This window comes from Cervus elaphus, chromosome 18 (genome assembly GCF_910594005.1).
Source record: "Cervus elaphus chromosome 18, mCerEla1.1, whole genome shotgun sequence".
Classification (NCBI taxonomy): domain Eukaryota; kingdom Metazoa; phylum Chordata; class Mammalia; order Artiodactyla; family Cervidae; genus Cervus; species Cervus elaphus.
The window spans coordinates 115,704,245-115,729,533 of record NC_057832.1 but is presented as its reverse complement, the minus strand read 5'-3'; the positions used below and the strand labels follow the sequence as shown (position 1 = coordinate 115,729,533).

The 25,289-nt window shown below is 39.8% G+C and overlaps 1 protein-coding gene across 1 annotated transcript in view; it reads right to left on the bottom strand.

The window, feature by feature from the left end:
- CNTNAP2 (contactin associated protein 2) overlaps nt 1–25,289 on the bottom strand; it is a 2,205,784-nt gene that overhangs the window by 1,206,414 nt on the left and 974,081 nt on the right. The gene's annotated exons all lie outside the window — the stretch shown is intronic.

Sequence of the window (25,289 nt, the reverse complement as noted above, 5' to 3'; positions counted from 1 at the left end):
CAAGAGAACAGCTTCAAAACATGTATATTATCTAGGGTGAAACAGATCATCAGCCCAGGTTGGAGGCATGAGACAAGTGCTCGGGCCTGGTGCACTGGGAAGACCCAGAGGGATCGGGTGGAGAGGGAGGTGGAGGGGGGAACAGGATGGGGAACACATGTAGATCCATGGCTGATTCATGTCAATGTATGACAAAAACCACTACAATATTGTAAAGTAATTAGCCTCTAACTAATAAAAATAAGTGGGAAAAAAAAAGAAAATTAAAAAAAAAAAAACTAACTTTAAAATGATTTTAAATTCCAGGTGAAAATAAACTTTTCTTAAATGGCTAATCCAATCTAGACTAGGTTCAAAGCTTCCATGATTTTGTACAACCTAGCAAATCACTCCTTGCCAAACTTTCTTTTAACTAAAAAAAAAAAATAAAAAGAAAAGAAAAAAAAAACTTTATCGCCAATTTCCCACCAGCTACTCATTTTTATACACTATTTCCCATATGATGTTTGCAATCCTGATCTGCAACTTGTGATCTTATTATCTTTCTCAATTAAAACCACACTGTGGTGTTGGAGAAGACTCTTGAGAGTCCCAAGGACTGCAAGGATATCTAACCAGTCCATCCTAAAGGAGATCAGTCCTGGGTGTTCATTGGAAGGACTGATGCTGAAGCTGAAACTCCAATACTTTGGCCACCTCATGTGAAGAGTTGACTCTTTGGAAAAAACCCTGATGCTGGGAGGGATTGAGGGAAGGAGGGGAAGGGGATGACAGAGGATGAGATGGCTGGATGAGATGGCATCACCGACTAGATGGACATGAGTTTGAGTTAACTCCAGGAGTTGGTGATGGACAGGGAGGCCTGGCGTGCTGCGATTCATGGGGTCACAAAGAGTCGGACACAACTGAACGACTGAACTGAACTGACACAAGTGTTCCCTCTTCCACCCCACATAATGCTCACTGCTTCTCTTATCAAGATCTCTGATCTCTCATCTCAGTGGGCTTCCCTGGTGGCTCAGATGGTAAAGAATCTGTCTACAATGCAGAAGATCTGGGTTCTATCCTTGGGTCAGGAAGATCCCCTGGAGAAGGGGATGGCTATTCACTCCAGAGTGCTTCCAGTGATAAGGAACCTGTCTGTCAACGCAGGAAATGCAGCAGATGTCAGTTGGATTGCTGGGTTGGAAAGAGCCCCTCGAGAAGGAAATGGCAACCCATTCCAGTATTCTTGCCTGGAGAATCCCATGGACAGAGGAGCCTGGCAGGCTATGATCCACGGTGTCGCCAAGAGTCCAGACATGACTGGAGGACTAACAGAAAAAAAAATAATAATCTTATCTCTTGTCCTGATGGTGGTATCCATCGGATGGACTTGATTCTCTGTCCTTATCTGACTTGAGATTCCAGGAATAATACACATGGTGGATCACTGCCTTCTTGAAACAATTTCTTTATTCTCTGAACACCACATTTTCTTAGCTATCCTTGACTCCTCTCCTTGTCCTATGCTGGAGGGGTCCCACTCTCCGGGCCATGGACCAGTACTTCCTGTCAGATCAGCGGTGGCATTCAATTAGAAATAAAGTGCACAGTAAATGTAATGTGCTTGAATCATCCTGAAATCATCCACACCACTCCTGATCCAGGGAAAAACTGTCTTCCATGAAACCGGTCCCTGGTGCCAAAAAGGTTGGGGACCACTGCTATATAGAGTATATAATCTCTCAGGAAATTAACTTCAAATTGATATAAAGTTCTCCACACTTTATGACCTCTGAGCTCACCTGGATGTTAACAGTTCTTGGTGTTTTTATAGCTAGTCCATGTATTTACTTTGTATCTCTTCAACTATATTATAAATTATTGGAGATCCTGACTCTGTCTTCTTTGTTTCCATATGAACAAGATGAGTAACAATAACATAATAAAATAGCACAGACTGATATATGAGCCAGAGACTCTTCTAACCACTTCATATTTACTTCTCATGGCCAACATGAGAGGTAGACAGTATTATCACCATCAGTTCTACAAATTAAGAACCTGCGACACAGTTTAAGTAGTTATTGGTGCAGAACATACGGTAGATTTGAATTCTGGCATTTAGGTTCTAGAGTCCAAGTTCTTGATTACAACACACTGATCCTTATCTAATTCTCAATACACATCAATTATGTAGGTAAGTGGAAGGCAGAAGACAGAAAAAATGAGTAAGTAGATGACTTTCTGATTATAAAATGTTTGAATGTGAATAGATTAATATCTGGTTTCCTGAAGGAGAATTCACCTCCTGTGTACACAAGTCAACACTGTTACTACAAACTGTTTCTGCTGGGTGCTGGTCTCAACTGCAACATCGTCTTGATCACTAAATTCAAGACAGATATTTGAGGGCATAATATATGATGCTTCCTACCGTTTCCCATGGACAAAGTTCAGGGTAACACAGCTTTTCCATGGTTGCATCAGGGAAAAGAAATTTGGATCCAAAAGTACATCCAAAATTCAAAATTAACAAGAGAGGCTTCCCAAAGACAGTTCCATTGCCAAATTAGTAAGAGGAAGCCAAAGGAAGACCCAGCTGTTCTTTCCAGCTCTGCACTCCAGTGGTGACCATTCAGCAGCTGTGAAAACACCGGAGCAACGTGCAAAAAAAAGAAAACAAATCCCTGAAAAGAACCATTGTTTTGTTGTTTGCTTTGCAAACCAAACAGACTACCAAATACAAACCAAATAAAATCTATGTTTTATATGTGCATTTTATTTTTACCCTTTAGAAACTGCTTTATGTAAAATTAGTGGCAGAGAAACAAAACAATTGTGTTCATGCAGGTGAAACTGAAGAGTGGAAATACTAAACTTAGGGCTCAAAAATAGACTTTTGCCTGAAATATCTTAACAGGATATAACTATTTGAGTTATCTGTATTAACAGAAATTATTTCAAGGTGTCAGTTGGTAAGTACATTTTATACTTGATTATATCTGGTTGTTATTATACAATAGCCTGCATGCTACAGATATATACCGACTTTATTATCAACTTACTGCCCATTTTTCATTGTTTTCTTACTGCTCAATCTTATGAAACAGTAATTCTATGCCTACTCATCATTTTCCTTACACCAGATTCCTCTTACTTACCCTTTGATTTACTGGATATCTCAACATTTTAGCTAGCTTTTGGAACTCCTGCTGCTTCTATCTTTCTTTATTCCTTTTTTCCCTCCTTTCTTCCTTCCTTCCTTTCCAGCATGGGGGACTAGAAAGTACAAGGTCTTAGGGAGAAAACCAAATTCATTTCAAGGACTAACTCTGCCACCTTAGAGCTTAGAGAATGGGTATGATGTTCACGAGCTTTGGCATTCTCCCTATAAAAGGACAATGCCTATTTCAGGGTTTTAGGCTTTGCTATGCCCAGCATGTGAGGGAAAAATACATCGAGCCCCCAGTATCTGTCGCAGAGTACCCCTCAGTAGCTTCTAGTTCTGTTCTTTATTGTTGCTGCTTTTCATGAAACAACATTGTCGTGGTTGTTCTATTATGTTTACCTTCGAGTTCCTTTCAGGGTTTATCTCCTATCTCCTTCAATAGTCATTCCAAATAGGCTCAATGAATTTTCCTTATAGTAAAATCTCATTATTCATCTATTTTTACCTATTAAAATTTCATCATTTTGAGTATACTTATTGTGAATTCTGGGCTTTTGTGATAGCTCAGTTGGTAAATAATCCACCTGCAATGCAGGAGACCCTGGTTTGATTCCTGGGTCAGCAAGATCCCTGGGGAAAAGGGACAGGCTACCCATTCCAGTCTTCTTGGGCTTCCCTTGTGGCTCAGCTGGTAAAGAATCTGTCTGCAATGTGGGAGACCCAGGCTTGATCCCTGGGTTGGGAAGATCCCCTGGAGAAGGAAAAGGCTACACACTCCAGTAATCTGGCCTGGAGAATTCCATGGACTGTATAGTCACTGGGGTCACAAAGAGTCAGACACGACTGAGCAACTTTCACACATTGTAAATTCTCATCAGAGGTGGCAAGAAGCTGGCTGAACAAGGAGTGGTCAGTACTAATAATATAATAAGGAATATTAAATAAACAAACATATCATACAAGCTATAAGGGAAATAAGTAAAACTATATGATAAAGAGTAATGGGTATTAAATTTATATTCAGATATAAAAGATAATATATGAGTCAGGTCTAGCTGGGACAGGAAAAACTTAAAGTACAAAGGTCCTACAAATGAAAAGAACTTGATTAGTCAAGCAATATAAATACAGGCAAGAAGGAAGAGCTGAGTTTGGAGACGTAGCTTAGAAGCCAGATCGTAGAAGGTGTAATAAGCTATGGTAAGAAAGTTAGGGTTGAAACTCTGCAGGATTTCTTCTCAGGGAGTACCATGATCTGATTTTTAAATGATCTCCCTGGCTACTGTCTGGATAACAGAGTAGCTAGGTGATTTGTTGTTGTTCAGTCTCTAAGTCCAGTCCAACTCGACGACTACATTGACCGTAGCACACCAGGCTTCTCTGTCCTTCACCGTCTCCCTGAGTTTGCTCAAACCCATGTCCATTGAGTCAGTGATGCCATCCAACCATCTCAGATATACTAGATAAAAGGTTATAGAGCGGGTTTATAGACAGGGCACTGTTTATACCCTCAGTGTTTCAGCACATAAGAGGTACCCAAAGTGTATTAATGAATGAGTCAGAAAATAATGTGAGAGTTGGACTATAAAGAAAGCTGAACACCGAAGAAATGATGCCTTTGAACTTGGTGTTGGAGAAGACTCGAGAGTCCCTTGGGCTGCAAGGAGATCCAACCAGTCCATCCTAAAGGAATCAGTCCTGAATGTTCATGGGAAGGACTGAGGCTGAAGCTGAAACTCCAATACTTTGGCCACCTAATGTGAAGAACTGACTCATTTGAAAAGACCCTGATGCTGGGAAAGATTGAGGGCAGGAGAAGGGGATGACAGAGGATGAGATGGTTGGATGGCATCACCGACTCAATGGACATGAGTTTGAGCAGGCTCTGGGAGTTGGTGATGGACAGGGAAGCCTGGCGTGCTGCAGTCCATGGGGTCACAAACAGTCAGACATGACTGAGCGACTGAACTGAACTGAAAAGAACCTCAGGAAATAGCTTGTGTGTGCTTAGTCTTGTCCGACTGTGACTTTATGGACTTTGTAACCCACCAGGTTCTCTTTCCATGGAATTTTCAAGGCAAGAATACTGGAGTGGGTAACCATTTTCTCCTTCAGGGGATCTTCCCCACCCAGAAATTGAACCCATGTCTCCTGCACTGGGAGGCAGATTCTTTACCATTGAGCCACCTGGGCAAAGATTAGCTTAACTTCTTTAGCAGAGAAGACAACAGAAGTCCACGTACAGGGGGCAGGTGAGCCTGGACTCCCTTCCAGGCACTGGGCTTTGGGAGTGTCACAGAAGAGATCGCTCAGCTTGGGCACTATTGACATTTGGTGCCAAATGCATACTTGTTTGGCAAGGAGGAAGGTTTGTCCAGTATTTTGTGGGATATGTAGCAGCATCTTTATCTTCTGTCCTCTGGATGGCACCAGTGCATGCACACACACACATATACCCATCCCCCAATTTACCACAAGCAGAAATTTCTCCAGGTATTATCAAACATCGCCTCAGGTCAAAATCATACCCAGTTCAAGACCAGTACTTTAGAGGTTCTGTTCCTTAAGATGTCTTCTCTTCACCTCTCCATATTAATATCCACAGTCTCATTAACAGGGAAAAAAAATGAACCAGAAAAGCCAGGAATCCTTATTATTATTACTTTTTTTTTTTTTTTGGTAAATGCCCAAATGTGTCAGAAGAAGCAATGGAAGAAAGCAAGCACTTTATAAAAGTTCAGGATGAGCTAGAATTCTGACTTGTTTAATGTCATATCATCTTACTGATTAAATCTTTTCCCCTCTAAATCATTCAAACATGGCAAATGGAGGCATTATAGCACTCAATTTGAAACAGAATTATTGAATTTTAAGGTTTTTACGTCATTAAAAATTGATGCCTACACTCTCCCACACACCCATCACCTGTGTTCATTGCTGGAGATTCACCCATTCACAGTAACACAGCTCACAACCTGTATTTTGTTGCCAGTACTGATGCCCATTGGCTGTTCTATGTAATAACGTGCACTGTGCATGACAGAGCTGCTCCAGGCAGTCAAAAACACATAAAGATAGAGAGCACCCTCTTTCTCTTTCAGTTTCCTAAGGGAAATAATTCTTATGGAGACTATCAAGGGTTTTATTTCCCTCATCAAGTTTTTTATGAACAAATCATTTGTTAGGCATGGCTGCGGGGCTGATTATCCTGCATGAAACAGAATACACAGCTCTTTGGTCAGAGAAGGTTAGGTGCACATCTGCCAGAGCATCTCCATGCGTGATCCAGGTCTCACATTGTCCTCTATGGATTGCCTCATAAAGGACACAGGAAAAGAGAAGCTGTTAGCTCTGTTCTTCCCATCACAGTGAATAAAGTGCGCTGGAAGAACAGCAAGTATACACCATATGGTCCTCTGTGAACTTGGGAGAAATAGGTGCCTGTTCTGGAACTGGGATGAAAGGATGAAGGATGGTGGAGGTACCATTTATTCCTCCATGTCCATGTATGGTGTCTCCTATGAATTTACTCTGAAGTTTAGATTTTATCATTAAGCTATCCGATACAGAAAGGGCTAGTGACTGGAGTCAATAGAAGACGTCAATAGAAGACTACACAATTTGATCATCCAAGACACCATTTCCCTTGGCAAAGCAAGTCAGACTAGCCTCCTACAACAAATGCAGGCTTTGCTTTAAGTGAGTATAGAACTGACTGGAGATCAGAGGTCTTAAGAAGAAGGTTGAAATAAACATTGATTTCCTTATTTTCCTGTGGCTTTATCATGTCAAAAGCATTCCCAAGACTGAAGAAGAGAATAAAGGTAAATTAATTTTAATCATGCACATTTCTACTCTTTTGTATTCTGTGTGGAGGAAAAAATACAAAGGGAATATGACTAATTTCAAGTTTTTACTTCATGTCATGCTCCTGAGGATACATTTTTCAGCAAATGTAGATATGTTCTTATTTTATTCATATAAGAGTTTACCCAGTACAGCTCTAGGCTTCACTATCCTAAAAAAACAACTCTTGCTGCTATAAAAGTATCACATCAAAATTCAGGTCTTGATCAATTTCACACATATTAGCCTCCTACAGTCAAGCAATTATTTCCTTGAGATACTTGCAACTCTCATTTCACAATGAATTTGGTTCATATAAATTGATGAAGACAACAGAATTATAAAGTCACATTTGTAACATCTTGGTATCAGTTCATTAAAAAAATCAATCAACTGGATATTTGGAAACATGCCACATATGAGTCATTGTGCTAGGCTCAGAGGTAGAGAGGCAGAATAAGAACAGGATTACTGTCCTCCAAAAGCTTTAGGAGATTAAACCTTTTCAACCAAGGCAGCCAAAACATCTGAACTACATAATATACAATGTCAGACAAATGAAAACAATAAAAATGATTTGAAATTTTAGAAGGATTTGAGGTCACCAAGGGATGAATGTTCAGCCTTTTTGTGGAAAACTCATGGGACTTAATCTTAAAAATTGAGGGCTTCATGGAAGATTTTCCAATGAAACTATGACATAGTGGAAGCAGTCGCTTTGGAATTTTCATCAAGAGGGACTTGTTTAGAGGTAGGAGGCAGAGAGAACAAGTACACCACCACTGCCCAAGTGGAGCTCCAACAAAGAAATCAAAGATATAAATATTCATCAGCTATTCTCTGCCAAGTGTTGTGAATTCTAGAAGTCCAGAAATGAGTGAGACATCATGATCAATAAGTGAGGATATTACAATTTAAGTTGGAGCAAGAAAAGTTATTGTTCAGGATATGAGATGCTCTGCATACTAGAGGATGGTAGATTACTCTCTGGTGTTTGAGAGAGGAAATGATACTAAGTTATTACTAAACGTTACGAAAACTGAATCTTCAAGGTTAAGTAGGAGTTGGCTGGGACAGCATATAGAGAAAGGGATTCTTGGCAGATAGTGGACAGAAGCCAGAGTTTATGGTGTAAAACAGGAGAAATGAAGCCAAATGACTCCAGCTGGGCTCAGTTAGTGCATAATCATAAAATTAGTATTCTTAGAAATGAGGACTTAAAGGTAATGGAGAAAAAATCAAAGCATTTTCCTTGCATTTTAGAAATATAAACTTGGATAATGCGAGAGAGAAATGAGAAACAGTAAAGGAGAGTATTTAACAGGCTCGTGGGAGAATCCCAATGAGACATGAGCAGGGCATCTTTGGTGTGAGGTGCTGCATTCAACAAATATATCAGATGGGTCATATTCCACAATGACTGGTCCTGGGTGAATGAAAGCCAGTCTGCTGGATGAATGTGAGAGGCTGCATGGTAGAATAGCCAATAGTACTGACTTCAGACTCATGTTCTAGACTCTTTTTCAAACTTTTCTTACTAGCTGTGATAGACTAGGTGAGTTATTCTGTCTCTATGCCTGTTTCTTCATCTATACAATGCAGATGACAATAGCCATTATACTGAGGAGCTGTCATATTAAATCACTTAATAATTTGTGCACATTATCTTTGTTTAAACAGCAACTGAAACAGAGAAAGATCTCAATCAGTGTTAGCCACTGGGCAATCTGACTCCAGAGCTATATGCTTATAACTGCTATATCATAAAAACAGGACAATGATAAAAAAGAAGCACTCATTCTGGCAAGTAAGATGGCTTCACAATTTTCTCAAATGATGACTTTTTTGAACTAGGATAAGGAAAGTAGGATTTGGTCATCCTGGTGGCTCAGATGGTAAATAATCTGCCTGTAATATGGGAGACCCAGGTTCGATCCCCGGGTCAGGAAGATCCCCTGGAAAAGAGAATGGCAACCCACTCCAGTATTCTTGCCTAGAGAATTCCATGGACAGAAGAGCCTGGAGGGGTCCATGGGGTCACAAAGAGACAGACACAACTGAGAAACTAACTCAAAGGAAACAGATATATAAGGCACTTCCAAAGAACTTGTAGCACTTGCTATACCATTATATGTGCCAGGCAAAGAAGAAAAACAAAATTTGAATTTTCTCAAGGTTTTGAACTTGGATCCCAGAAGAATGATTTTACCATTGCTATACATGAGAAAGAAGGTTTCACAGTTGTATCTAATTCACAGGGTCACTGAAGCCATACGCATATTAATTCATTGTAAAGGGTTTCGCATAGTGACAGGCCTGGTGTAAGCTCTCAGGAGTTATTAGTGATCATCACAAGACTTCACTGCATCTCAGGATGAGATGAGAGACACATTGGAACGACCCTGGAGTCCTATTTCTTGCAAACTCTTAGCTCCATATTAGAAAGCTGGACCAGCAGATCTGAGTTGGCACAGAGGAGAAGCAGGCTGATAGCAGCCACTCAGCTCCAGGGGCCTCCCTTTTCTAACAAGGCAGTTTTGTTTTGTTTTCACTACTTCTGCCATCATGACATAAAGCTTAAAAGTGCAGGCTCCTCTCTACTGGAAACTTGGCTATGGTGTCAGCCAACCATCTATGCCCAATCAAAGCTAAGGGCTCGGGGCATTGTATGTACTTTACTACTTCTCTGCTCACAGTTCTCTCCAAATCTCCCAATAAACTGTGTCGTATCTACATGCCAAGAACAACAGGCATTTGATGACAGTGGGAGGCAGAGATTTGGCATAGGTCTGTGCAGATATTGAAAGGGGCATTTCAGGTTGGGAGATAGTGGAAACTCAGGCCCACAGCGCTAGGCACTATCTCTAGGCAATAGTGGGCTGTAGTCTACACTCAAATCAGAAATGGGAGGGTTAACATAAAATAGCACAGAGAGGGTGTGGAGAAAAGGGAAGCCTCCTACGCCACTGCTGGGAATGTAAACTGGTACAGCCACTCTGGAAAACAGTGTGGAGGTTCCTCAAAAATTAAAAATACAGTTGCCATATTTTCAGGGCATCTCACTCCTGGGCATATATTCAGACAAAACTATAATTCAGAAAGATACATACACCACTGTGTTCATACCAGCACCATTGACAAGAGCCAAGACATGGAAACAACGTGCGTGTCCACCAACAGATGAATGGACAATAGAGATGTGATATACTGCATCTATCCATCTATAGCAGAATATTACTCAGTCATAGAAAATAATGAAGTAATGCCATTTGTAGCAACATGGATGACCTAGAGATTATCACACTAGCGAAGTAAGTCAGAAAGAGAAAGACAAATAACATACTGTATCACTTATATGTGGAATCTTAAATATGACACAAGTGAACTAATTAAAAAACAGAAACAGACTCACAGACACAGAGAAGAGACCTGCAGTTATGGAGGGGAAGGGGTATAGCGGAGGAAGGGAGTTGGAGTTTAGGGTTACCAGATGCAAACTATTATATACAGAATGATAAACAACAAGGTCCTACTGTATAGCACAGGAAACCATATTCAAAATCCTGTAATAAACTGTAATGGAAAAGAATATGTGTGTGTGTGTGTGTGTGTGTATATATCTGAGTCACTTTGTTGTATACCAGAAACTGAACACGGCATTGTAAGTCAACTAAACTCCAATAAAATAACTTAAAAAACAAAACCAAAAAAGCAAGGAATTTGAATGAGAGACAGGAGGACTGCTGGGAAATCGAGGTGAGCGTACAGGATTCAGGCGGGACAGTGGCAAAATAGTGAAATGTCTAGGGGGAACAAGAGCCCTGCATCTGGACAGAGGCTCAGCAGTAGATATTTGATCTCTGAAATGATCCCAGAAAGAACAGAGGGGCTAGGAGAATGACTGGAAGATTACCAGCATCTTCCAGAAAACATTAGATGCTAATAATTAGTGCTACAGCAGAGATCTAGGCAGAGCTTTACCTGTAAAATTTAGATCTTAAGGTGTGAGAGGAAACAAGAAGTGGTGGGAGAAGAAAGCACTCAGACATTACTGCAGGAATTCAGTTACCAGAAGTAGGGTCTGTGCTTAAGTATCCATATGTATGTTCTCTATGACTGTGTTTCTATTTCTGCTTTGTTAAGTAAAACCATCTATACCATATTTTTTCAGATTCTTCATGTATCTGTTAATATACAGTATTTTTCTCTTTCTGATTTGCTTCACTCTGTATGAGAGTCCGTAGGTCCATCCACGTCTCTGCAAATGACCCAGTTTTGTTCTTTAGGCTCCTCTGAAGTCAATTTCAGAGGTTCCCAGGTGGCTCTATGAAAATCAGCAGGGTCCCTCTCCCAAAGAGACTCATTTCCAAAACTAATTACAATAAAGTCATAGGTAAGCCAATGAGTCTAAATTCTTCACGGGTGGGATGGCTCAGATTGCTTAAATTCATCAAAGAAAAAAAAAGGTAGATGACAGTCAGATATACTATCTCCTAGTCTGAATTTGCCGCTTGAATGAATTACCCAGGGTAATTCTCATCATGGGATTAACCGGGGATGTGAGAGTTTGGGTGGAGGTTCCAATCCACTGAGTTTGCTTTGCATTATTTTGGATTATGAAGGTAAATCTCTTGATTTTTTTCTATGCCAACACAATTTTTATCTTGTTAACTATTTAAAACAAAAGTATACACTCAAGGGTAAAAATATCTACAGTTGATGTGGTGGTTAATTTCATGTGTCCACTTGACTTGGCCATGGGGTGCCCAGATGTTTGGTTAAACATTATTCTTGGACTTCCCTTGTGGTCCAGTGGTTAAGAATCCACCTGCCAATGCTGGGGACATGGGTTTCTCCCTGGTCTGGGAAGATTCCCCATGCTGAAGAGCAACTAAGCCTGTGCACCCCAACTACTGAGGCTGTCCTCTTCCTTACTTCTCTTCGACCACGACAGAAGCCACAATAAGGAGAAGCCCACGCATCACAATGAAGAGTAGCCCCCGCCTACTGCAACTAGAGAAAGTACCTGTGCAGCAACAAAGATCCAGCACAGCCAAACAAACAAGAAAACATTATTCTGGTGTGTTCGCAAAGTGTTTCTGGGTGAAAGTAACACTTTAGTCTGCAGACTTAGTATAACAACATGGACTGATCTCCTTATATGGGTGGCTCCCATCCAATACTCTGAAGGCCTGAATGTAACAAAAAGGCAAAGTTATGGGTAGGTTATGGGCTTCCATGGTGGCTCAGCTGGTAAAGAATCTGCCTGCCATGCGGGAGATATGGGTTTGATCCGTGGGTTGGGAAGATCCCCTGGAAAAGGGAAAGGCTACCCACTCCAGTATTCTGGCCTGGAGAATTCCACGGACTGTATTAGTCCATGGGGTTGCAAAGAGTCGGACACGACTGAGCGACTTTTACTTCATGGCTAATTACCGCTCTCTGCCTGATGGTTTTCCAGCTGGGACACTGGACTTTTCCGGCCTCAGACTCAAACTCAAACACTGGCACTCCTTTGCTCATGAGCCTGCCAGTTTTCACACCGTTTTTTTACATCATCAGGTCTCAGCCTCCAGAATTGTGTAAGCCCATCCTTCTAATAAATTTCTTCCTCTCTATATATACAGTCTACTGGTTGCTGCTGGAGAACTCTGACTAATATGGTTGGCTTTCCTCTCTCTACTACATGAATCTACATTGCTTACATTTACTGATTACTCATCTGTCAGAGAAGGTTCAGTCCTTAAAGTTACATGAAACATACACATGGAGAACCTCTCAGCAAAGCTACCCTGTCTGTGGCCTCCCCTCTTGTTTTGGAAGCAAGCATAGTCAGTGGACTTATACATTAAATGTGGGGTTCCAGAGCTGCGTTCCTTGCTGGTCTTGCACAATTCACTTTATTCTCATAGTTAGTTTGTAGTTCAGTTCAGTTCAGTTTCTCAGTCGTGTCCGACTCTTTGCGACCCCATGAACCACAGCACGCCAGGCCTCCCTGTCCATCACCAACGCCCGGAGTTTACTCAAACCCATGTCCATTGAGTCAGTGATGCCATCCAGCCATCTCATCCTCTGTCATCCCCTTCTCCTCCTGCCCCCAATCCCTCCCAGCATCAGGGTCTTTTCCAATGAGTCAACTCTTCGCATGAGGTGGCCAAAGTACTCGAGTTTCAGCTTCAGCTTCAGTCCTTCCAATGAACATTCAGGACTGATCTCCTTTAGGATGGACTGGTTGGACCTCCTTGCAGTCCAAGGGACTCTCAAGAGTCTTCTCCAACACCATAGTTCAAAAGCATCAATTTTTCGGTGCTCAGCTTTCTTCACAGTCCAACTCTCACATCCATACATGACCACTGGAAAAATCATAGCCTTGACCAGATGGACCTTTGTTGGCAAAGTAATGTCTCTGCTTTTTAATATGCCATTTTGGTAGGTCATAACTTTCCTTCCAAGGAGTAAGTGTCTTAATTTCATGGCTGCAGTCACCATCTGCAGTGATTTGGAGCCCAAAAGATTAAAGTCTGACACCGTTTCCACTGTCTCCCCATCTATTTCCCATGAAGTGATGGGACCAGATGCCATGATCTCAGTTTTCTGAATGTTGAGCTTTAAGCCAACTTTTTCACTCTCCTCTTTCACTTTCATCAAGAGGCTTTTTAGTTCTTTGCTTTCTGCCATAAGGGTGGTGTCATCTGCATATCTGAGGTTATTGATATTTCTCCCGGCAATCTTGATTCCAATTTGTGCTTCTTCCAGCCCAGTGTTTCTCATGATGTACTCTGCAGAGAAGTCAAATAAGCAGGGTGATAATATACAGCCTTGATGTACTCCTTTTCCTATTTGGAACCAGTCTGTTGTTCCATGTCCTGTTCTAACTGTTGCTTCCTGACTTGCATACAGGTTTCTCAAGAGGCAGGTCAGGTGGTCTGGTATTCCCATCTCTTTCAAAATTTTCCACAGTTTTTTGTGATCCACACAGTCAAAGGCTTTTGTGTAGTCAATAAAGCAGAAATAGATGTTTTTCTGGAACTCTCTTGCTTTTTCAATGATCCAACGGATATTGGCAATTTGATCTCTGGTTCCTCTGCCTTTTCTAAAACCAGCTTGAACATCTGGAAGTTCATGGTTCACGTATTGCTGAAGCATGGCTTGGAGAATTTTGAGCATTACTTTACTAGTGTGTGAGATGAGCGCAATTGTGTGGTAGTTTGAGCATTCTTTGGGATTGCCTTTCTTAGGGATTGGAATGAAAACTGACCTTTTCCAGTCCTGTGGCCACTGCTGAGTTTTCCAAATTTGTTGGCATATTGAGTGCAGCACTTTCACAGGATTTGAAATAGCTCAACTGGAATTCCATCACATCCACTAGCTTTGTTCGTAGTGACGCTTCCTAAGGCCCACTTGACTTCACATTCCAGGATGTCTGGCTCTAGGTGAGTGATCACACCATCGTGATTATCTGGGTCATGAAGATCTTTTTTGTACAGTTCTTCTGTGTATTCTTGCCACCTCTTAATATCTTCTGCTTCTGTTAGGTCCTTACCATTTCTGTCCTTTATTGTGCCCATCTTTGCATGAAATATTCCCTTGATATCTCTAATTTTCTTGAACAGATCTCTAGTCTGTCCCATTCTATTGTTTTCCTCTATTTCTTTGCATTGATCCCTGAGGAAGGCTTTCTTATCTCTCCTGGCTATTCTTTGGAACTCTGCATTCAAATGGGAATATCTTTCCTTTTCTCCTTTGCTTTTCACTTCTGTTCCTTTCACAGCTATTTGTAAGGCCTCCTCAGACAACCATTTTGCCTTTTTGCATTTCTTTTCCATAGGGATGGTCTTGATCACTACCTCCTGTACAATGTCACGAACCTCCGTCCATAGTGCATCAGACTCTCTATCAGATCTAGTCCCTTAAATCTATTTCTCACTTCCACTGTATAGTCATAAGGGATTTGATTTAGGTCATACCTGAATGGTCTAGTGGTTTTATCCACTTTCTCCAGTTTAAGTCTGAATTTTGCAATAAGGAGTTCATGATCTGAGCCACAGTCAGCTCCCAGTCTTGTTTTTGCTGACTGTATAGAGCTTCTCCATCTTTGGCTGCAAAGAATATAATCAATCTGATTTCGGTGTTGACCATCTGGTGATGTCCATGTGTAGAGTCTTCTCTTGTGTTGTTGGAAGAGGGTGTTTGCTATGACCAGTGCGTTCTCTTGGCAAAACCCTATTAGCCTTTGCCCTGCTTCATTCCGTACTCCAAGGCCAAATTTGCCTGTTACTCCAGGTGTTTCTTGACTTCCTACTTTTGCATTCCAGCCCCCTATAATGAAAAGGACATCTTTTTGTGGTGTTAGTTCTAAAAGGTCTTGTATGTCTTCATAGAACCGTTCAACTTCAGCTTCTTCAGCATTACTGGCTGGGGCATAGACTTGGATTACCGTGATATTGAATGGTTTGCCTTGGAAATGAACAGAGATCATTCTATCATTTTTGAGACTGCATCCAAGTACTGCATTTCAGACTCTCTTGTTGACCATGATGGCTACTCCATTTCTTCTAAGGGATTCCTGCCCACAGTAGTAGATATAATGGTCACCTGAGTTAAATTCACCCATTCCAGTCCATTTTAGTTCTGATTCCTAGAATGTCAACATTCACTCTTGCCATCTCCTGTTTGACCACTTCCAATTTGCCTTGATTCATGGACCTAACATTCCAGGTTCCCATGCAATATTGCTCTTTACAGCATCGGACCTTGCTTCTATCACCAGTCACATCCACAACTAGTTATTGTTTTTGCTTTGGCTCCATCCCTTCATTCTTTCTGGAGTTATTTCTCCACTGATCTCCAGTAGCATATTGGGCACCTACTGACCTGGGGAGTTCCTCTTTCAGTATCCTATCATTTTGCCTTTTCATACTGTTCATGGGGTTCTCAAGGCAAGAATACTGAAGTGGTTTGCCATTCCCTTCTCCAGTGGACCACATTCTGTCAGACCTCTCCACCAGGACCCGACCGTCTTGGGTGGCCCCACACGGCATGGCTTAGTTTCATTGAGTTAGACAAGACTGTGGTCCTGTGATCAGATTGGCTAGTTTTCTGTGCTTATGGTTTTAGTGTGTCTGCCCTCTGATGCCCTCTCGCAACACCTACTGTCTTTCTTGTAGTTTGTAGTAGCGATGTCTTATTTTCTCTTTGATTAGCTTATTTGTACAGTAAACTAAATAGTGAGGGACAGGGAAACCTGGTGTGCTGCAGTCCATGGGGTTGCAAACAGTCAGGCACGACTTAGTGACTGAACAACAACAACGGAAAACTAAAGCTTTTAGAACATAACCTGATCCCTACTGGGGGCTTTTACCTCCATTTTATCCACCTAAGTTTGCTAAATTTTACCCTCGCCTTGCAACTTTTAAAAATTATTAAACACACATGCACACAATCATGTTTTATTCATCTTCTCTGAAAAAGGCATAGAATATTTTAACAGGCCCCCAAACCCTGTGGAAGTTAGAGTGGGTATAGTATCCTGCTGTGTGATTATAAATTAAAATGTCCCCTTTGCTTCCTAAAGAATAAGTCAATACCTAATATCACAAAACTTTCCTCCCAGCCTCTTTTTTCTTTCATGTTGGAATATAATGCTTCTATTGATGTGAAAATGCACCAGCATGCACTGAAATATAATTCAAGGTAGATTTCCACTCAGCTGGCATGATGATAGCACAGCCACTTTGGGAATTGAAATATAATAAAAAGTCAGTTAGGTGACACTACCTGGGAGCAACACACTGTTAACTCAAATGCTTTTGACTCGGTACCAGGCGATTCTCACAGCAAGACTATCTGTGAACTTGGGAGAATAAAATCAGCCATCTGTGTTGCAGGTATATCCAAGGTGATCTATATTTATATCTACAGATCTGTGTCTATAGCTCTATATCCATCTCGCTTTTGGTTCTTGCTAAAAAGAGGAGATATGCTATCCTAGCACACATGTAAGCTCCTAATTAAAATGAGCACAATGCTTCACCAATCAACCTTGCTCAGGCTCCATCGTTCCCAAGAACACAGAGCTGTATTTTGTCTTCGGCATCCTAAAATGATGAATTTATGTTTTCCTTGAACATTTTAGGTATCTAGAAAACCATTTGAAAGAAGAAACTTCTAAACCTATTTTTTAGATTTTTTTTTTTTAGTAGAATTATATATACAGAAATTTTCACTCAGTTGCATCTCTTTGTGACCCCATGGACTATAGGACTGCATATCCATTTCTTTCTCCAGGGGGTGTTCCTGACCCAGGGATTGAACCCAGGTCTCCTGCACTATAGGCAGATTTTTACCATCTGAGCCACCAGGGAAGCCCCATTTGGAAATAAAGATACTTGTAACCCCTGATTCACTATTAAGAGAGAAAAATAAAATTTGTTGTTCCCTGAGAGCCAGTAACAGTTTCAAGGGAAAATGTGTTTACATATGAATTCAGCTATCTCCCCCTCCCTCTTTTCCTTTATTTATCAAAAAAGAAAAAAATGTTTGCAATCAGTTATGTATATTTTCAAATAAATGCTCACAGACTCAACATAAAATGTTCCATTTTTTATGTAAATGCCATTAAGGAAATGAAGCTGAAGCCCATTGTTTATGGACATAGTTTTTAAAAATTGATTATATAAATGCTTCTATTTAAGTAGGGAAACTAGACCTTTTAAGTCGATATAACTTACTCTATGGAATTTCCATTCATCATGTTATTAAGCGTTATACTTTTTAGGAGTGTCATTTTACCCCCAAGTATTATTGTATTACTGTATACATTTTTTTAACACTACTTGATGTTTGTTTTAGAAAATTGGATATTATGGAAAATATGTTAAGAAATTAGCAATGGACTGATAACCTACCAATTAGAGATAATTGGTTAGCATTATCCAGATTTATTTCATTCAGATCTCTTTTCTAGTTATCTATATATTTATAAAAATAATAATATTGGGGTTATATTCTACATAATTTTTGTAAACACTTTTATTCACTATATTTTCCAATTTTTATAGGATTTTTGAGAAACATGATTTCTTTTGCCAAAATAGTATTCCACATAAGGATGTGCTCTTTAAAATAACCTCTTCACTGAAAATATTTACTTGTTTTCAATTACTTTTATTATTTGATATGTACTGTGATAATATATCAACGTATGTCTTTACTGAAAGTCACTCAGTCATGTCCAACTCTTTGAGACTCCATGGACTATACAGTCCATGGAGTTCTCCAGGCCAGAATACTGGAGTGGGTAGCCTTTCCTTCTCCAGGGGATCTTCCCAACCCAGGGATCGAACCCAGGTCTTCTGCATTGCAGGCGGATTCTTAACCAGCTGAGTCATGAGGGAAGCCTGAATCATCATGACTCAAATTTAATTAAAGGATATGTCAAGACTTCTAATATGTTCAGCCTCTAAAAAACTATGGCTTAAGTTTGAATTAAGGAATATAATACATATTATCAAATAATTCTCCACTTTACTATAAGACAATGTAAAATAAATCACTTGAAGTATGTGAAGTAATGCCTAAACATTACTTAATTTTTGAGTTATAGAAATTTATTTTAAGAAAACTATAAAATTATATGGAGTTTGAAATTATAGAGCTGAAAATCAATTCTCAATAACTTAAAACATAAAAAATATTATAAACAATCTTTTTTCCTTGGCGCTTGCCTCATGGCTCAGATGGTAAGAATCTGTGTGCAATGTGGGAGACCTGGGCTCTATCCCTGGGACAGAAAGATCCCCTGGAGAATGGAATGACTACGCACTCCAGTATTTTTGACTGGAGAATTCCATGGACAGAGGAACCTGGGAGGCTACTGTCCATGGGGTCTGAAAGAGTTGGATATGAATGAATAACACTTTTTTTTCTTATGTGAGGAAAAATAAACCTCATGATGCCAATTATCACTGAACTTAGAAATTGGTATATGGATCAATTCTTCCAAATATTAATATACTAACTACATTTTCAAATGTTTGTAAAATCAAGAGAAGAGATATTCTAATTGTGTAGAACAGACAGTGCCAGGAGCAGTCCCTGGGAAATGCATTTGCTGAGATTGAACTGGGAACTTGCCAGTATTTGCCAGCAAGTTTCCCAGCTATGCACAAAGCCAGGAAAATGTCTATTCCTTAGGCTATGGTCTGGATGTGTGCTGAAATTCATGTGTTGAAATCCTAATGCCCAGAATGACAGTATTAGGAGATGGGGCTTTGATAGGTGCTCAGGTCAGGAGGGTGGAGCCCTCAGGAAGGCGATGAGAGTTCTGATAAAGCAGACAGCACAGCTCACCCCTTGACCATGTGTTCGCTGTTGCTGTTCAGTCATAAGTCATGTCCGACTCGTTGCGACCCTGGAGACTGTGGCACACCAGGCTTCCCTGTTCTTTACCATCTTCAAGAGTTTGTTCAAATTTATGTCCATCAAGTCAGTGATGCTACCTAAACATCTCATCTTCTACTGCCCTCTTCTCCTTTTGCCTTCAATCTTTCCCAACATCAGGCTCTTATCTAATGAGACAGCTCTTTGTGTCAGGTGGCCAAAGTATTGCAGCTTCAGTTTCAGCATCAGCCCTTCTGATGAATACTCAGGGTTAATTTTCTTTAGGCTTGACTGGTTTGATGTCCTTGCTGTTCAAGGGGCTCTCAAGAGTCTTTGCTAGTACCACAATTCGAAAGCATCAATTCTTCAGCCCTCAATGCCGGAGACATAAAGAGAGGTGGGTTTGATCCCTGGGTCAGGAAGATCCTCTGGAAAAGGAATAGGCAACCCACTCCAGTATTCTTGCCTGGAGAATCCCTTGGACAGAGAAGCCTTGTGGGCTACAGTCCACAGGGCTATGAAGAGTCGGACATGACTAAAGTGACTTAGCACACATACAACCTTATTTATGGTCCAACTCCCTCATGAGAACACAGCAAGAAGTCTGCAGTCTGCAACTAGGAAGAAGGCTCTCACCAGCTTGACCAGACTGGCACCCTAATCCTGATCTCAGGCTTCCAGCCCCCAGAACTATAAGGGGGGTGTGTGTGTGTGTGTGTGTGTGTGTGTGTGTGTGTGTGTGTGTGTGTGTGTGTGTGTGTGTGTGTGTGTGTGTGTGTGTGTGTGTGTGTAAAAACCACATAGTTAACAGGTTTTATTATGGCAGTTTGGGTGGACTAAGCTATTTTCCCTTGTGTGTGTGTGTGTGTGTGTGTGTGTGTGTGTGTGTGTGTGTGTGTGTGTGTGTGTGTAAAAACCACATAGTTAACAGGTTTTATTATGGCAGTTTGGGTGGACTAAGCTATTTTCCCTTAAAGGACCCAAATGGAAATTTATCAAAGGTTTACAAAGGAAATTGTCCTGCAAAACAGAAATAAAGCAAGGCCCCAGGAAGATTCCCTTTGGAGACAGGAATACAGAACTGATGTTTACTGAGGACAAGTTTATGAAGCAGTGTGGATGTTAAGAAGCCATTCGATAACTGAAGCAATGTGGGGCTTTCCTGGTGGTTCAAATGGTAAAGAATCTACCTGCAATTCAAGAGACCCAGTTTCAACCCCTGGGTCAGGAAGATCCCCTGGAGGAGGGCATGGCATCCCACTCTGGTATTCTTGCCTGGAGAATCCCATGGACAGAGGAGCCTGGTGGACTACAGTTCATAGGGTCGCACAAAGTCAGACAAGATTGAAGTGACTTAGCATGCACTCACGGTTGCACTCTCTTCATAAACAAAACAATGAGGTTTGAACACTTCAACTTAGCTAACAGTTGATTTAGGAGGAGGACATATTCTGAATGATTCTTCTAAAAGGTTTTGTTTACATGGATAGAAATTGATTTTTTTTTCAATAGGTGAGAAAGGTCATTAACAGAAATCATGTTCCTTTCTCCATATAAATGCTAAACCACTTTTCATCACCTTATTAACAGGGCAGGTGAAAACTTTACAGTAGTATTCTAAGCATCTATTTGTAATTAGTGGCATAAAATTGATGCATTTTGCAATTAAAAACTTTATTTCAAATGGTATTCAGATTCTGTGTGTGTGTGTGTGTGTGTGTCTGTGTGTGTGTGTGTGTGTTTTGTTTGGCTATGTATCAGACAGTAATACACACAAATACTTTTTTTTTTCACTACTGTTCCAATATTATAATATTGTTTCTTTTAAATTAATTAAATACATTAAATACATACATTCTTAAAAATTAAATACATTTAATTTTCCATTATGAATTGTTGGCATAAACACTCTCAGGTAATTAGAACTTTAAAAAATCCCAACTCTTCAAATGAGAAGACCAGTCAATAGGTCGGTGTTTTTCTAATAATGGGTTGCAGCTTGTCTTTAGGTCATGAAATCACTTAGTGGATCATGGTATTTTTTTTTTTTTAATTGAAGAGCGACAGAGGAGAAAACAACAAAATTATGAGATCACATTAAAGCATAAGGTAAATTATATTTCATGAAAACTTTGTTTCAGTAGGTATTGAGTATGATATAAAATGTTTTCTCATTGTTTTGGTCAAAATCATTTGAACCTGGAGGATGCTGTGCTCAATGAAACAAGTCAGAGAAAGAGAAATACTGTGTGACCTCACTTACATGTAGAATCTTAAACTAGAAGTCATAGAATCAAAGAGTAGAATAACGGTGGTTGCCAGGGGCTTGTTGTATATTGGTCAAAGGGTACCATTTTTAAGTAAGGAGATGAAAATGTCCGGGGGAATCTATTGTACAGCATGGTGATTTTAGCTAACAACACCGCATATTTGAAATATAAGTATACACCATGACAAAAATAAACTCAAAATGGCTTAAAGACTTAAATATGACATGATACCATAAATCTCCTAGAAGAGGACATAGGCAAAGCATTCGCTGACATAAATTGCAGTAATATGCTCTTAGATCAATCTCCCCAGGCAAAAGAAATAAAAGCAAAAATAACCAAATGAAACCTAATTAAACTTATCAGTTTTTACATAGGAAAGGAAACCATAAATAAAATGAAAAGATAACCTACAGAAAAGGAGAAAATAATGGCAAACAATGCACCTGACAAGGGTTTACTTTCCAAAATAAACAAATAGCTCATAGAACTCAGTATCAAAACAACAACCCTATCAAAAAGTGGACAGAAGACCTAATGAGACATTTCTCCAAAGAAGACAGATGGTCAACAGGCACATTGAAAGATGCTTAACATCACTGATTATTGGAGAAATGCAAATCAAAACAACAATGAATTATTACCTCACATCAGTCAGAAAGGCCATCATCAAACAATATGTGAATAATAAATGCTGAAGGGGCATGGAGAGAAGGGCACCCTCCTACACAGCTGGTGGGATTGTATACTGGTGCAGCTACAATGGAAAAAACAGTCTGAAGGTTCCTCAACAAACTAAAAATAGTTAGGGCAGGTTCTAAACTAAAAATAGAACTACCATATGATCCAGCAATCTCACTTCTTGGCATTTATCTGGAAAGGACAAAAACTCTAAATCCCAAAGACACATTCACCCCAGTGTTCACTGTGACACTATTTACAGTAACCAAAACAGAGAAGCAACCTACATGTCCACTGACAGATGAATGGATGAAGAACACGTGGTATGTAGACACAATTAAATGCTCAGTTCAGTTCAGTCACTCAGTCGTGTCCGACTCTTTGTGACCCCATGAATCACAGCATGCCAGGCCTCCCTGTCCATCACCAGCTCCCGGACTTTACTCAAACTCATGCCCATCGAGTCAGTGATGCCATCCAGCCATCTCATCCTCTGTCGTCCCCTTCCCCTCCTGCCCCCAATCCCTCCCAGCATCAGGGTCTTTTCCAATGAGTCAACTCTTTGCATGAGGTGGCCAAAGTACTGGAGTTTCAGCTTCAGTCCTTCCAGCGAACATTCAGGACTGATCTCCTTTAGGATGGACTGGTTGGATCTCCTTGCAGTCCAACAGACTCTCAAGAGTCTTCTCCAATACCATAGTTCAAAAGCATCAATTTTTCAGCTCTCAGCTTTCTTCACAGTCCAACCCTCACATCCACACATGACCACTGGAAAAATCATAGCCTTGACCAGACGGACCTTTGTTGGCAAAGTGATGTCTCTGCTTTTTAATATGCTATCTAGGTTGGTCATAACTTTCCTTCCAAGGAGTAAGCGTCTTTTAATTTCATGGCTGCAGTCACCATCTGCAGTGATTTTGGAGCCCAAAAAAATAAAGTCTGACACTGTTTCCACTGTCTCCCCATCTATTTCCCATGAGGTGATGTGACCTGATTAAAAATGAATGAAATAATGCCATCTGCAGCAACATGGATGGACCTACAAATGATCATACTAAGTCAGACAGAAAAAGAAAATATCATATGATATCACATATCTGAACTCTAAAAAGATACAAATGAACTTATTTACAGAAATATACTCACAGATACAGAAAACAAAATTATGGTTACCAAAGGGAAAAGAGTGGGGGATAAATCAGTAGTACGGGATTAATAAACACACCGCTATACATAAAAAAAGCAATAAAGATGAACTGTATAGCACAAGGAACTATATCCAATATCTTATAATAACTGATATGGAAAAATACTCTTAAAAAGAAAAAAAAATATATATGAATCACTTTCTTATACACCTGAAGCCTGAAGCTAACACAATAATAAAATCAACTGTACTTCATAGAAAGAATAGGGTAGATATAACACAGAACAATTATCCTTTGTTAAAAGCAAATATCAGTGTAGTCTATGTATGGGAAAAATAGAAATCTTTGAAATGTAAATATTTCATTGGACTACATAAGAATGAGACTACAGAAAAATTCAGATATCACATCCTGTTTTCCTTAATTTGCACAGATTCTACGATAAATTAACAAAAACATCTAAAGTTTACTTTTATAATATTTAAGGAAACTTATGAGGAAATGGTAACCCACTCCACTATTCTTGCCAAAAAATCCCATAGACAGAGGAGCCTGGCAGGCTATAGTCCGTGGAGTCACTAAGAGTTACTTATGACTGAGCAATTGAGCACACATACACATTAAGGTAAATTAGATGCTGCATATTGTATTCCTTTGTTTATTCTTTTACATTTTAATAAACACATTTTAAATCAGTTGAGAATATCCTGGAGTCCTAAATTAGACCACATTAAATGAGCAAATATTTATTGATCACTATGTTTAAGATCCTATTCTTTTAATTATAATGGTACTTGTTACATGGAAAACTACCAGGAGTTTGGGTTTTTTCCAGGAGGGAGGACTTCATCCTTGTATTTTTAATGCCTAAACATCAATTTTAACAGAATCTAGTGGGGAGTTTTTCAACGGTGGTAAATATTTGTATGTGTATTTGTTTTATGTGCTATTCTGGTCTCTCCAGATAATTTCTATTTACTCTAACTCTCCCACAAGTATTTATACTGAGATGCAGTGATAAAAAATGGTGATCAATCATTTTCACTCTGAACTTTCGGAGAAAAAGCAAAACTAACAATGCAAAAAAAAAAAAAAAGCAAAAGTAAATATCTAGGTGTTTTACAATAGCTTTTGATTTCAATTATTCAGATACACCTGTGACATAATGGCTTCTGTGTCTTCCTTGAGTCCTTTTCTGTAACAGACCACACAGCCAGCTCATACAAAAACACACAGCCTGTTGTATGAAAAGGCACATATCCTCAAGCAGGAGATATTCTGTGAACACTCGTTCACAGATCCACAGGGCTGATTTCAACATTCCTGGGGCATCTCTGATGTTCCAGGCATTGCTCTATGTGCAGGGGCATGGCCTCTGCCTTCGAGGAGCTGATAGCATAGAGGAGAAATGAGATGGGCCCAATCATAAGTGTCACGAGTGAACACAGAATGTTTAGAAATCAGAGCTCACAGTCACACAATTGAGCCTTCTGTTATGAACCTTCTCTCTCAGTATTTGGTACATCTGTACAAGGTGCTCAGGAAATACTCTTTTTCTTCCCATCTTCCATTTCTAAGTAGTTAATTACTTAGAATAAGTACTTACTTAAAACACTGCTTTCAAGAAACTTCTAGAGAAATTTGATGACTTCTTGTTTTGTTTTTTTTTTTTTACTATTTTTCAGTCCCATAGCTGATATCATTTTATTTGTTTATGATATCTCATTTGGCAATATCATCTTTCTTTGTACCATCATATTCAAGGATTATTCTAAGGTCGATGAGTTTATTCAAATAACAACAATATTA